The sequence below is a fragment of the Anguilla rostrata genome, chromosome 4 (genome assembly GCF_018555375.3).
Source record: "Anguilla rostrata isolate EN2019 chromosome 4, ASM1855537v3, whole genome shotgun sequence".
Taxonomy (NCBI): Eukaryota; Metazoa; Chordata; class Actinopteri; order Anguilliformes; family Anguillidae; genus Anguilla; species Anguilla rostrata.
This window is the reverse complement of record NC_057936.1, coordinates 7,133,909-7,147,940: the sequence shown is the minus strand read 5'-3', so window position 1 is coordinate 7,147,940 and position 14,032 is coordinate 7,133,909. Positions and strand designations below refer to the sequence as shown.

The 14,032-nt window shown below is 48.9% G+C and overlaps 1 protein-coding gene across 5 annotated transcripts in view; it reads left to right on the top strand.

Annotated features, from left to right (window-relative positions):
• The window catches only part of ssbp4 (single stranded DNA binding protein 4), a 109,166-nt gene that overhangs the window by 34,034 nt on the left and 61,100 nt on the right, over window positions 1-14,032 (top strand). The window lies entirely within an intron of this gene.

Here is a 14,032-nt window from a genome sequence, read left to right as displayed (position 1 = left end):
CTGATTGGTTGAATTTGGATTGGTTGAAGTCTGATTGGTTGAATTTGGATTGGTTGAAGTCGGATTGGTTGACTGATTTATTGTCTACGTGTCTGCAACAGCGTTCTGCTGACTTCGCAGTCATCCTCTGATTTGATTTTAAGTTGTCTCTTTTTTTTTATCCCCTTCTCTTATAACCACTGAATGGTAAGACGATTAATAAAAAAGGTTCCATTCCATGGTGGAAGAGCTCAGCTCTCTAGCTGTTTGTGATGTGGAGGTGTTTCCCCCTTTTCTCTCCGCTTAAAAAGCGGGGGCTGCCGTCGGCGTTTTGGGCCGCGGCCGGACTCTTGCCGGTCGTCGGGCGAGTTATGGTTCGGCCCCTCCTCCTTGCCCCCACCCCCCGCCCCCCACCCCCCTCTCCAGCTCTTAATGGATCCAACACCAGACACGGGAGGTCACCGGGCAGCCGCGCTCACTTCCTCGCCGTGACCTCTGACCCCCCCCCCCCGAGCCGTACCAAACTGCCTGCGGAGGTTGGAGGGGGGGGTGGGGGCACCCACTGCATGGCTTTTTCATTAGTGCTCCTGATGGCCTCCATACCTCCATAAAAGCCGGCCTTATTAAAGCATCTGGGCCAGCAGTTCGTGCGAAGATTAGGAGAAGCGATGGGCTCGCATGGGGTCAGACCCCTGCCACCCCCCCCGACCTCCTCTCAACTCCCCCCCCACCCCCCTTGGCGTGGGTGTCCACCGACACTGCTGGTGTGCGTGCGTTAGTGGAGTCACATGGTGGAGAGTCTTCAGGTGGACAGGCTTCCGGATTAGACCGCATAAATCCAGTTTGGGCCAGTTTGTCTCTCCGTAGCGTCAGAAATCTTTTTTAAAAAATGCGTTCCTTTATCTGCCAGCTCGAACTGTGGTGTACAAAAGTGCCGTGAACCCATTTCTAACACGTTCTGAGAATCTCATGAATATATCTGCAACGGAACAAAATGTCTGTAACACGTTGCTGTCGTAGCCTGAATTTGGATACAAATACGTTGACTCATCCTGGCAGTTTCAACGAGAGCTTTGTGACCCGGAATAGATCGCGTCTTCGTTTTTTGTGTTGCGGACGTTGAATATCGTGTCTCTGCCAATTAGCCGACGCACAGCAGTTTGAATTCAAACTTGACGTAGCGTTTGTGGATATTCATTACTGTATCATTGGGAAATTGGCTATTATAATTTTTTTTTTTAAAAAGGAAGAAATTTGATTTGGGGTTTTATTTAATTGAGTTCTCTTGTGCTCTGGTGTTTTTGTTCAATCAGCGAAGTGTTTTCTGACCGGTTGAGGTGCCCGGGATTTGACCTCACGATGTTTGTTTGCTTTTGTTTTATGAGTCGTGTTGCAGAGCGCGTGTTGTTAAACCTGGGGCCTGGAGTGTCTGTTTGGCTTTTCCGTTCCTTTCATCGCTTAAAGTGCTTAATTTACGTCAGCGGGTCCGCCGGAGTCCGCACACCTCGTTTTTTAAGATCCTAAACGGGGCTACTGACGAAGAAGAAAGAAACAAAACAGCCGAAATAAGGAACGTCCTCCAGGACCGCGGTTTGAGAGCGAAGGCTCTTAGCGCGTCTCCAGGCTAGCGCGCGCCGAGCGAAGGCTTTTTCGGGCTCGCAGGAAGTCGCGCGTCGCGCTTCCTTCCGGTGGGGTCGCGCTCGCGGCTCGAGCTGCGCGGCTGCGGAACGCGCGGGGGCTGCCGGGTTGCCGTGGCGATGGAAGACGACGCGGTGCAGGGGCCGCTGTCGAGCGCAGTGGAGCGCAGCGTGGTTTTTTTTTAACCGTATTTCGTGACCAGGTTTTTTTTGTGATGTTTGTGTTGCCGTGACTTCCCTCTCAAGGCTCCCATGTGTCTGGATGGGAGCCACCGGGTCCACTGGGATGAGTTCTTGTCCCGCTGTGTTTAAAAAGGCCCACCCTTCATGCTCGGCTCTCTGATGGATGGAGGGGAGGGGACGGGGGGGACGGGGGGGGACGGGTGGAGAGGCAGTATGGTTCAGATATCCATCCCCTTTAAGTTCTAGGCCAAGGATTAATGACCCGCTTCCCTTGACCTCTGACCTCGCTGAAGTTCACAGGGTCAGGGTATATCCGGCAGAGCCCCAGGTTGGGGGGGGGGGCTGGGGGGGGGGGTTGGTTGCGATTGATGTGTCCGCGCCGCTGAAATTGTGCATAATTAATGCGCTTTCGGGGGGGCCGCAGATGTGGGCGAAGGAGGACACACACACACACAGAGAGTTCTGTGTGAAGAGGCGGCGGGATTCAGAATAGAACCGCGAGTCAGTTCCGCCAGGAAGTGTGACTGGCGGAGCCGGCGTCTGGGTTCGCTTGCTCTTGTCTGTCTGTTGTTTTATGGGGTTTTATTTATTTTTTTTCCTTTCCCTTTCTGAGAGCGCAACAACAATTTCTAACCACCGGGGACAGTGTAAATACACTGTGTGACGGACAGTGTCGTTTCGGTATATTCTCCCCCCCCCCCCCGAACCCTTTTTCGGTTTTTCGGCACTCCTCCGGGACGTCCGTGGCGGGCGGTGAGCATCCGGCACTTGTTTTGGGCTGTGAACACGGCGGCCGGTCTGGTGTGAAGACACTCGGATCGGGGTGGCTGTGCGGCTCGCGGCAGCAACAGGGGTGTGTGTGTGTGTGTGAGTGCGTGGGGGTGTGTGAGTGCGTGTGTGTGCGTGTGTGTGTGTGTGTGAGTGAGTGCGTGGGGGTGTGTGTGTGAGTGTGTGAGTGTGTGTGTGTGTGTGTGGGGTGTGTGAGTGTGTGGTGTGTGTGTGTGTGCGTGTGTGCGTGTGTATGTGTGTATGTGTGTGTGTGTGTGTGTGTGTGTGTGAGTGTGTGAGTGTGTGGGGGTGTGTGTGGGGGCGGTTTTAAGGCGATGGGGTTCCCCCGGGCCCTGTCCAGGCGCATCCCTGCTCTGATTAGCTCCCGCTCCCGGTTCCCTGTGGACCGGCTGACCAATCGAGCGGCTGCTTGCTGGGTTGCGCCGATAACGGACCCGCTGCCTGCCGCCGTTTCTGTCGCCGCCATTGTGGCTCAGAACCTTGAGCCGTGAGTCGGCTGCTTCTCAGGGCAGAGGGTGGAAGTCGGGTCTGCCAGGTGCTCCAGCACATGTCCTCACCCTCATCCTGGTCACGGTTTCAGATGCCAGCAATTTTTATGGCATGAGGCGATCCTTCACTGGGGGAAGGGGGGGGGGTGGTGGTGGGACAAAGCATCGGAATGTCAGTTTGTATGTGACCCCCCCCCCGCCCCTACCCCCTGCCCTGCTTACCGTTGTTGAACTGAGACCCTGCAGGACCTCCAGTTTTGAGGAGATAATGGAATATAACATGTTAATCCCCAAATCTGGGGAACGGTTTGGGGCTAATCCCGGGATTTTGTGGGATTGCAGCCCTGGCGAGAGTCCCGGCGCTGGATGGCAGGTCCCTCTCCATTCCTCTCCCTTCTCATTTCGGGTTCCTCAAACAGCATTTTTATTTTTATTTATCTCTTTTTTTTTTCCCCCGTGACCATCGGCACTAACACCTCTTCTGTAGGCTCTACCGTAAGAAAAACAAGCGTCCTTCAGCACTATGCAGCTGATGACAAGACATCTTTTCATGGTTATCGTATTAAAAAATTGATTCCATCACCGTCTTTAAAAAAAAAAAAAAATTAACTCATTCTGGCTTCATCATGCTTGTACTTCCTTGTAATTTCCCTTATTAATTATTTTGATTTTTAATGATTCCTAAAAAGCGAACGTGCCGAAGCAGTTTTGCTGAATAGACGAGCTGAAAAAGAATTAAATTTTGTAGCGGACCCTTTGCAGGCTTGGTGCCAATCTGTGGAGCCCCCATTACAGGTTGTGGGGGGGGTACTTTAAGACTGGTGGCCATAAATGAATGTAGATGGCTTCACGGGAAACTCCATTACAAGGGTTTAGAATGGTAACCTGACGACAGGAAGAGGAACAACCAATGAGCTCACAGAGGTGGCTGACCCCAGTGCCCCCCCCCCCCCCACTACATCAGACATGCTTATTTACATAGGCCATAGGACAGAGGTCATGACCCCGAGCAGCTGCTGTCGTCGTCATTGTGACATCACAGCCTATCTGAGGCGGCAGCATGCAGTGCACCTCGTACACTACCGTAGCTACAACGGCTGTCATGGTGGGGGAAACCCAATATTCCATGGATTCAGGGCTGCCACTCTCTTCAGAAATCTGCAGTTTGTGAGTCTGTTCAGATGCTAACATGGATAGCGGGAGGTCACGACCAGGCTAACAACCCAGCGCTTATGCTACAGCTGGGTTATACTGTGCCTTTGGGCAGCGTCTGTGGCTAGTGTACTGTGAACAGGTGGACGGAGGGAAGGGGCCGTTTTATTGTTTCTGAAGATCATGGGATTTTTTGGGGGGTTTCTTGACCATTGGTTCTCTATTTCTCTCTCCGTGTCTTTGTCAGTTTTTACTTTGAACATCAGCTGCTCTTCATTTCCTGATTGGACCTCTTGGTGTCCTCTTTCTCTCTCTAACCCCCCCCCACTCTTCTTTCTCTCTCTCACATTTTCTTAGAAAGATCCCCATTTTGCATTCTCTCTCCTTCCTCTCTCTTGCACCTGCCCTTTCTCTCTCTCTCCCTCCCTCCCTCTATTCTTCCCCCACTCATGAGCTCTCTCCCCGCTGTCCCCCTCCCCCTTCCTTTCGCTCTGTCCTTTCCCTCTCTCTCCCTCCCGCTCTCATCCCCCCCTCTCTCTTCCTCCCCCGGCTCTCTCTCACTCCCTCTCTCTCTCCCTCCCTCCCCATCTCTCCCTGTATCTCGGTCTCCCTCTCTCCCCTGGCTCTCTCACCCCTGCTCCCCTCTCTCTCCTCTCTCCCTCCTCCCCCTCTCTCTCCAGCTCTCTCTCTCTCTCTATCCCCCCCCACCCCCCCTCTCTGTGGAAGGAGATTGATTGGGTAATCTGGCTCTCTGCCAGTGGTGCCCGCCCGCCCTGGGGAGGGAGCGAAGTGGGGGTGGGATGACGACACGCTGGAATAATAATAATGAAGAAAGGAGGAAAAAAGAAAAGGATGGACGGAAGGAAAGAGATAGAAATGGGGAGGGGGGGGGGTGAGAATTCTGAAAGCCAAAACTCCTGAGCTGACACTTCTTCCTACATGCAGACTCACAAGATGTGTACATTGTGTTTCTCTCTCTCTGTCTCACACTCTCTCTCTCTCTCTCCCTCTCTCCTCAGTCTGTATCGCTGTCTTCTGTTTGCACTCACCGTAATGACTGTATAATTTTTTAAATATAGACTCACGCCACGGAGAGCAACGGGCTCTTCGGTGCATAATTTCTGTCCTTTTCTTCTTTTTTTCCCCCGTTTCCATGCCGATGTTCGCGGTTAGAGTAAGCGTTTAACATCGCTAACATCGGCTAAAATCTGTAACCTCGGCTCCCCAGGGGACGAGCGTTGAGTGTGGAGAACGGCTCCTGGCCACAACGGGGTTAAACGCGTCTTCTGTTTACCGTTCGCATCCACGCGGGCTGTTTCTGAGCACGCTCAGTACTGATGGAGGTAGTGTCTGGGGCCGTGATTCAGGGTGCTTGGGGAGGGGGTGGGTTGGGGTCGGGGGTATGTGAGGATTTTTCGGGGGTCAGGAACGAGGGGGGAGGGGGTGGTTCGGGAGCGAATCCCCGCGCTGCGCGTACGCGAGCGCTTGCTCCCGTGCGCCCTGCGCTCGTACGTTTGCCTTGGCCGGTCTCCAGCAAGGGCACAAACCGTTTCCCCAGAAACGCAGATTCCTGAAATTCCTGAAACAAAGTGGCCTTTAAGAGCTGTAAAGGTGCCTTTCTCTCCCGGGCCGGAGGCCTGCTGATAAGCTGGGGCTGCTGGGGCTGCAGCGTGTCTGTCTGAGACCTCGCACTGCTGCAGCCCAAAGAGTCCTCTTTGTGTTCTGTGCGCAAGCACACACACACACACTCCAACTCACACACCACACACACACACACACTGTCTTCTCTCTACACACACACACACACACACACACTGTCTGTCTCTCACACACACACACACACACACACTGTCTGTCTCTCACACACACACACACACACACACTGTCTGTCTCTCTCTCACACACACACACACTGTCTGTCTCTCTCACACACACACACACACACACACACTGTCTGTCTCTCTCACACACACACACACACACACACTGTCTGTCTCTCTCTCACACACACACACACACTCACACACACTCACACTGTCTGTCTCTCTCTCACACACACACACACACACACTCACCCACACACTGTCTGTCTCTCTCTCACACACACACACACAATCTCTCTCTCTCACACACACACACTCACACACTCACACAGTCTCTCTCTCACAGACACACACACACACACAATCTCTCTCACACACACACACACAATCTCTCTCCACACACACACAATCTCTCTCACACACACACACACACACACACACACCTCACACACTACACAATCTCTCTCTCTCACACACACACACACACACAATCTCTCACACACACAGACACACACACACACACACACACTCACACAGTCTCTCTCTCACACACACTCACACACTGCCTCCTCTGAGCACACCAGGCTCGGTTCTGGCTCCTCTTCCACAGAACACCCAGGTCCCATTTCACTTTTTTAAGGTGGACCCTTTTTAACGGGACGCCCATGTCCCATTCCTCTCGCACAGGCAGAGTGAAGTGTGTCTGACTGACAGCTGCAGTGTAATGGAGACGGGCCGGGGGGCAGCGTTGGGAAAGCAGGGTCGGCGTCGCGGGTTCTCGGCGGTAAAGGAGGGGGACGGCCCCGTCAGGTTGAGGGGGTGTCCCCCGTCCCGCAGCCTGTCGGGAAGGTGGGGGGCGGGGGGGGGGTAAGTGTAAGCCTGCCCTCCTGTCTGGGGCTCACAATTACAAGCCTCCTCCTCTCAGCGCCGTTTGATCTGAATTCACACTCCGCTTTGAAGTCCAGAACTGGAGACGCTCCAAACATGTACGGGGGGGGGAGGGGGGGGTGGGAAAAAAAACTCCCTGCCTGCAGAAATTGGCATAAATTACTGCCATTACACAAATAGTGTTGCTGCTGCGTCTGCTTTTGGGAAACCTTAACTTTCTGAAGGCAGACTTCCCCCCCCACAAGTATTACAGTCTCTCTCTCTCTGCGCCACCATCCCAAGACTACGGAATTGTGTGAAAGTAGATTGGGGGGGGGGGGGGGGGCACCTGGTGGTCACGGGTGAGCTCTATAAAGCCCAAACATGCTTCTGAGGTCGCCAGCTGACTGCCGTCATCAGAAGGCAATGTTGAGCACTATAAAGCCCAAAACATTGCCTTTCTGGAGGGTCCGGTATCCCAGCATGCACTGCCTGTCATTCAGAAAGGCAATGTTTTGAGCACTATAAAGCCCAAAACATTGCCTTTCTGGAGGGTCCGGTATCCCAGCATGCACTGCCTGTCATTCAGAAAGGCAATGTTTTGAGCACTATAAAGCCCAAAACATTGCCTTTCTGGAGGTCCGGTATCCCATCATACACTGCCTGTCATTCAGAAAGGCAATGTTTTGAGCACTTTAAAGCCCCAAACATTGCCTTTCTGGAGGTCCGGTATCCCACATGCACTGCCTGTCATTCAGAAAGGCAATGTTTTGAGCACTGTAAAGCCCAAAACACTGCCTTTCTGGAGGGTCCGGTATCCCAGCATGCACTGCCCGTCGTTCAGGGCGTGCTCGGCGAAACCGCGATGGCGGCGCTGATTGTGGAGCGCTGTAAGCGCTCATTAAGGGATTAGACTTATCTTCAAACAGGCACGCTTTAATTGCCGTCGAGAATCAAGAGGCCTGCGCAAATTCATTATTTGTTTTTATTTATTTATTTATTTGTTTATTTGTTTTAAATTGGCACAGGAATAGCTACAAGTGCCCTCGTGGTTTGCCGTGTGTCTGTGCGCGCTCGTGTGTTATGGGCCCGGTGGGGAGGTTAAGCAGGTCTCGGGTGACGGGCCAGGTGCGTGTTTAAGGACAGATGTGGAGCAGGGTGCAATAGTGTGTGTGTGTGTGCGGTGTGTGTGTGTGTGGTGTGTGTGCGCTGTGTGTGGGGGGCGTTGTGTGTGTGTGTGTGCTGTGCATGTGTGTGCATGGGTGTTGTGTGTGTGTGTGTGTGTGTGTGTGTGTGCGTGTGTGCGGGTTGCTGGTGGTGTGTGTTTGTGTGTGTGGTGTGTATACACGCCGGTGACAGGTGGCAGTTGGCAGGTATGGGATCCAGGCATTAGAGCCGTCTATTCTTTACATTCTTCTCCTTTTTTGCGGCGGCCTCTTCTCCCATCCCCCCCCCCCCCCCCCCAGCACCAGCCACCCCCCCCCTCCCCCAAGCGGCGGCGGCGGCGGTTTGGGCACGGCTGGCAGCCAGTCCTGGCAGGTTGCGCTCTTGGAACGATGAGCGTCTGGTGCTGTAGTGCAGCCTTGGCTGGGCTTGGGCAGAGCAGGGCTGCCAGTGCACCAGCTTCAAGTACCAGCTGGGCACCCAACCCTGCCATGAGCATAAATCAGTCTCTCGCTCGCTCTCCACCCGTCTCTGTGTCTCCGGTTCTCACTCTCTCTCTCTATCTCTATCTGTCTCTGTTTCTCACTCTCTCTCTATCTGTCTCTGTTTCTCACTCTCTCTCTCTCTCTCTTCATTCGTCTCTGTTTCTCCGTGTCTCACTCTCTCTCTTTCTCTCTATCTGTTTCTCACTCTCTCTATCTCTCTCTGTTTCTCACTCTCTCTCTGTTTCCCTCTCTCTTCATTCGTCTGTTTCTCCATGTCTCACTCTCTATCTGTCTGTTTCTCACTCTTTCTGTCTTTCTCTATATATCTGTCTCTGTTCCTCACTCTTTCTATCTGTCTGTTTCTCACTCTCTCTCTATCTTTATCTCTGTGTCGCTCTCTCTCTCCCATTGTCTCTCTCTCTCTCTCTCTCTCTCTCTCTCTCTCTCCCTCCCTCCCGGCGTGTGTGTTTTGAACGTTCGGCTTATTAAATCTCAGCGAATCAGACGCGGAGACAGACGCTGTCTGTGAGCGGCTGGCCGTCCGCCGCTCGGCGGTCTCCGCCTCACGTTGAGCCGCGGTTCTGGCGGTCGGGATGAAAGGCGAGAACAGTGCGTTTCCAAAAAAAAGTGAACTTCACAACTTTTCAAAAAACAGCAAAACGGCAGCGTTTTAAAGAATGTTTCGGAGCGCACGTCGGCCTGGAAAATCTTGGAAAATGCTAAAAGTTACGCTCTGCTGTGACTGTGTTTCTCGTTGCAGCAACCAGGTGAAATTAGTTTTCATGCAATGAGTTATTCAATGTATAACGCTTTTTTCTTACCTTTTACTTTGCTCCCTTCTTTTCCTTTTCCACATATCTATACCCGCAAGAAGTTATAGCAGCGAAACGCAGAATCTCGCAGGCCATCTATTCAGGAAATTTAGGGTCTTTGTCTTAGAAGTGATGAGCGGCGTTGCCGTGTTTTTGAACTACGCCACAGCTGAAAGCTTGTGGCTTTGAAATGTATTTCTTTGATATTATGACCGTATATAAACTTAATAACCTTGTCCTTTAGAGTTTATGTTGCGCCATTGGTTTTGGTTAGGCTATACGTTAGGTGTGAGCGTGGAGTGTCAGGATAGTCCCCGTAATAGATGGAGACACAGTCCCAATGCTGTCTGTGTGTGTGTGTGTGTGCGCGTGTGCGTGTGTGTCTGTGTGTGTGTGTGCGCGTGTGCGTACACAGATTCATACACTGACACTACTCATATGAGGTAGTCACACTAGAATAAACTCAATTTTCAGTGCACTTGTGTGGCTCGGTAATGCAACATAATAATTTGGATGTTTAGCTATATTGTTTCATGTCTTGCCTGCTTACTTATAATACACAGAGTATGAGATTATTTTTTCTTTTATGAATGTTGTGAATGTGTAGCTTATCGTGTGCTATGGTTAGTCCCTAGTTGCTGCATAGATGTATACACTTTGGCCTGCTAGCTATCTTGCTTACTTTTAGAGTAGGTTTAAAGCAGTATTTAATTTAAGATGGGTAGATTAGTGCACTTGGCTACATTTACAGAGCATCCTATAGTTTCAGTCAGTTAGTAAAAATAAACTCGATACGCACATTATGTCTCATTCCAGATCTTCTGGTAATGAGAATTTGGCACGCTACCTGTCTTTTGTGGAATTAAAAACAGCAGGTGCACGTAGGGGAACGCTAGTACTAATGTAACAGTTGCTAGTCGGCTAACTACTGGTGAATTTAATATGCATAGCCCACAACTGACCAGCTGCTCTCTGGTTTCTACACTGAATGAGTGTGACGCTGTAATTGTAGGCAATGTTTTTGTTTCAACATCTTTATTTTCTGCGTGTAATGTTCGATGTTGCATTTCCAGGGAAACCCGTAGACCTTTTGGGGGAAAATGGAGGGAAAGTGTATTAATCACTACAGGACTACAGTTTACACACGCGACAGGTGACACAGACCCAACGCAGAATGTTCTCCCAGTGTTATTGGAACGTTTTGGCTAGTTTATAACATTGACACAACGTGGCGGCGACGTTGTCAGAACGCTTTGCGTTACCTGGGGAGGATCATTTCCTGTGTCCTAGCATTGACGTTCCGATTCCACATTGTCTTTGATCCCAGAAGTTTTCTCATCGGTTTGAAGCGATTTGCAGATATTCCACAGTTTTCGTTTTGAGGAAGTGAGGTCATAATACGGAATCGGTGTCTAGGTAACTCCTCCCGCAGGGACGTTCATTCGAAAGCCGTGTTATCACGTGCGCTCATAAGTGGGCAGCGGCATTAAAAAGTTGAACGATGGTGTTTTACCAGTAAATGCCAGTCAAGCAAGTCCGTTCATTTAAGCTGATAAACAGGTTGGCCAAAAATTACCACAAATTTCATGAATAACTTCCTTGACATGAAATCACCAAATATCAAAGGTTTTGCGTCAAACTTTTTTTTCTCAGACACGCCCACTTTCTCAGGTATAGCCCCAGAGAGGAAGTGTGTTTCTGTCTGTCTGTATATACGTGTATATGTATATGCGTGTATATTATACACTTACAGGTTTCAGTCAGGAATGCTGTTGTACTTTTATAATGATAAACAGTGTATTTGTGTCAAGTAACAAGCCCCTGGGAAGTTTGAACCATCAGAAAGGCCAACAAAGCAGTGATATTGAAGTTGGTCTTCGAGTAGAGTATCATTTTTCCACTTTGATGCTCTTGCTCCTGGGGGGAAAAAGTATTATGGCCCTGCTGCATCATGCTATTAAGTAATTTTTCTGCCGTAAACAATTATTTTATTTAAATGGAAGTGTCCCCACAAAACACACACGCACACACACAGTTTATATATATATATATATATATATATATATATATATATATATATAAACTTTCTTGGCACTAAAAAGGTACAAGCATTTTTACATGTTGTCAGTTTCAAATAAAATGGGTTGACTAAGTGGTAATGAAGTTTTATCCAGTCTTTTCTATATCTAATATGCTAGAGATGTAGACAAACATCCGGGCAGTGCACTAACGTTTGTCTTAAACTGAAAATGTCCAAGTTTACCTGTTCGAGTAACAGAAGCCGGATAAATGACGTAATTGATCCTTTTCATTCAGATGCACCGGTTTGAGGAAAGTAGGAGTTCCAAATCTGTCACTTTTTGGACACCCGGTGTCATCTGAACAGCTGTCTGAACTCCGGAAACTATTCACTGAAAACAGTTTGTTCCGTAGCCAAACGGGGGAAGTCGTGAGGTTAGTCGGTGGTAGCCATTGTTTTGACGGACTTCATAAAGAACGATAAAAATCATTGTTACGTCGTGTGGATCGCGTTTCATTTCGTTGCTCGACCTTGTCAAAATGTTTTCATTTTGTTTTTAAACGGAACGTAAATGATACCTTACAGAAATAATAACCTATCCTCACAGAGACTTCTTTTTATGAACCCCCACCCCCCCGCCACGCGCGCACGCACACGCACACGCACGCACACACACACACACACTCAGGCAGTTCACACACGGTGTCTGTCTGAGCGATGAGGGAGGCAGTGCTGATGAGAGCCTTGCTCTGGTTCACATGCGTCACTTTACTGCTGTCTGGGGCATATTTACAGACAGTGAATTTAATGCACAGTAATTATTATTTTTATACCATATACTTCCGCGGGCTTTCATTTTTCGAGTGAAACGGCTCCCCCCTGACCAAATGATTACCTTTGTGGTTCGGCATGCACCTGTCTCCCTCTGTACCTTGGCAACACCGCATTCAGCTGCAGGAGCAATGCATTAGCCGTGCCGGCTCTGCGCCGCGCTGTCAACCTGCAGCTCCTCCGCAGCATTCTGTCAGGCTCGCGCTTCTTTCCCGTTGCCGGGAAGCGAGACGCACGCGATAGGGGTTTCCATCCAGAACGGAAAAACCGACATAACGGATACGGTCAGGTTTTCAGCTGTTCGGCAGAGTTAGAATTCTCTGCAGTGTATTTATTCTACCTTAGGGAGAGCGAATAGGAAATGGGGGTTGCACTTGGACTTGCAATCGTGAAAGAAAACTGAAACCACGAGGAATATTTCAACCATATAATATTTTGGCCATCAGTTTACATTTTATGTTCAAAAGTTACATTTTATGTTCAAAAATAAAATTAAGGAAAACAAAATTCTATTAATAAGTGCCTCAGTATACATTGGAAAACCAAAAAAATCCCCCCGCAACCACCAGGTATTTATTTATTAAAACATTGGAAAATAAAGTTCTAGAACAGTAATATTTTTACTGTAAAATAAAAAAATATTTTTTTTCTTGTTATATGCCTGTGCATTTTAGACCAGGAGAAGGCTTACTCTTTGCTTGTGAAACTGCTCCAAAATCTACTAGAATGCTGCATATCTAGAAAGGTAGATCTGGTATTCCAGACGGAATGCAGACTATGAGCAATAATTTCAGATGCAGTTAGGTCTGCAAGCTAGCTCATGTTAATTTCGAGTCATCAAGGCTGTCATGCCTAAAGATATGAAAGTATGTCTAGTTGTACGAGTTCATATTGCTATTAGTAGACGAAGTATTTAAAGTAGCCATTGAAAGTAGCTTGTAGCTATGAGTCTGCAGACAAGAGAAAATGCCAAGGGCTTGTTTCAACACGCGTGATTCATTTAACAGATTACGAGGGTATATTTAAGCGCTATCCCAATAGAATTTAAATGCTGTCTCATATCGGCATTACGAATCTCAAATCTGTTTACAGTGGAGGTTTTCCAACCTTGCAGCTGTCCGGTCTTTAATTAAAAAATCCTCATAACAATGACTAAGAACTTTCTCTCTGTAATAATTTTATGGCAGAACTAGTCGTGTAAATACTGTGCATTAATTGCAAACTCGCACAACAAATGGTGTTCAGTTCTGACAGATGCCACTGCATAGTCATCACAAGCTAGTTGTCTATCAAGATAAGTGTAGTAATCACCGCTCTATAAAACAGTTCAGTTTTACGATTCTTAACTTCACTGTTGTTAGGGATTTGTGTTGTGGCTAGTAAGAACTAAACCATAACCCTCTCTGCGTTTGGTGGGAAAAAAGCAATACACCCTAAAGCATCCCGGAGATGAAGTCTGAACAAGTCAGAGAGAGGCAAGGATAACAAACGCACATGTTCACAGGCTACTTTGGACCAAAAAAAGTGTTTAAATTTGTCTTAAGTACTGCTGTAAAACAGATGAACGTTCCAATAATCCGAAGTGTTAATACATATTTTTTTCCCGGCTTTGATTTAGGTCACGTTTTGCTGCGAGACCCATTTCATTCAGTACTGGGAGTACCATAAGTGGCATTTCAGAGGTGAAACGCATTTCTACAACCATAAATTTCACTCATTTACATAATTCGCTGTTAACACAGTGTATGGATGTGTGCAGTATCATTCACTGCGAAATTGGGTCGGTATAATTGTTGAAATTG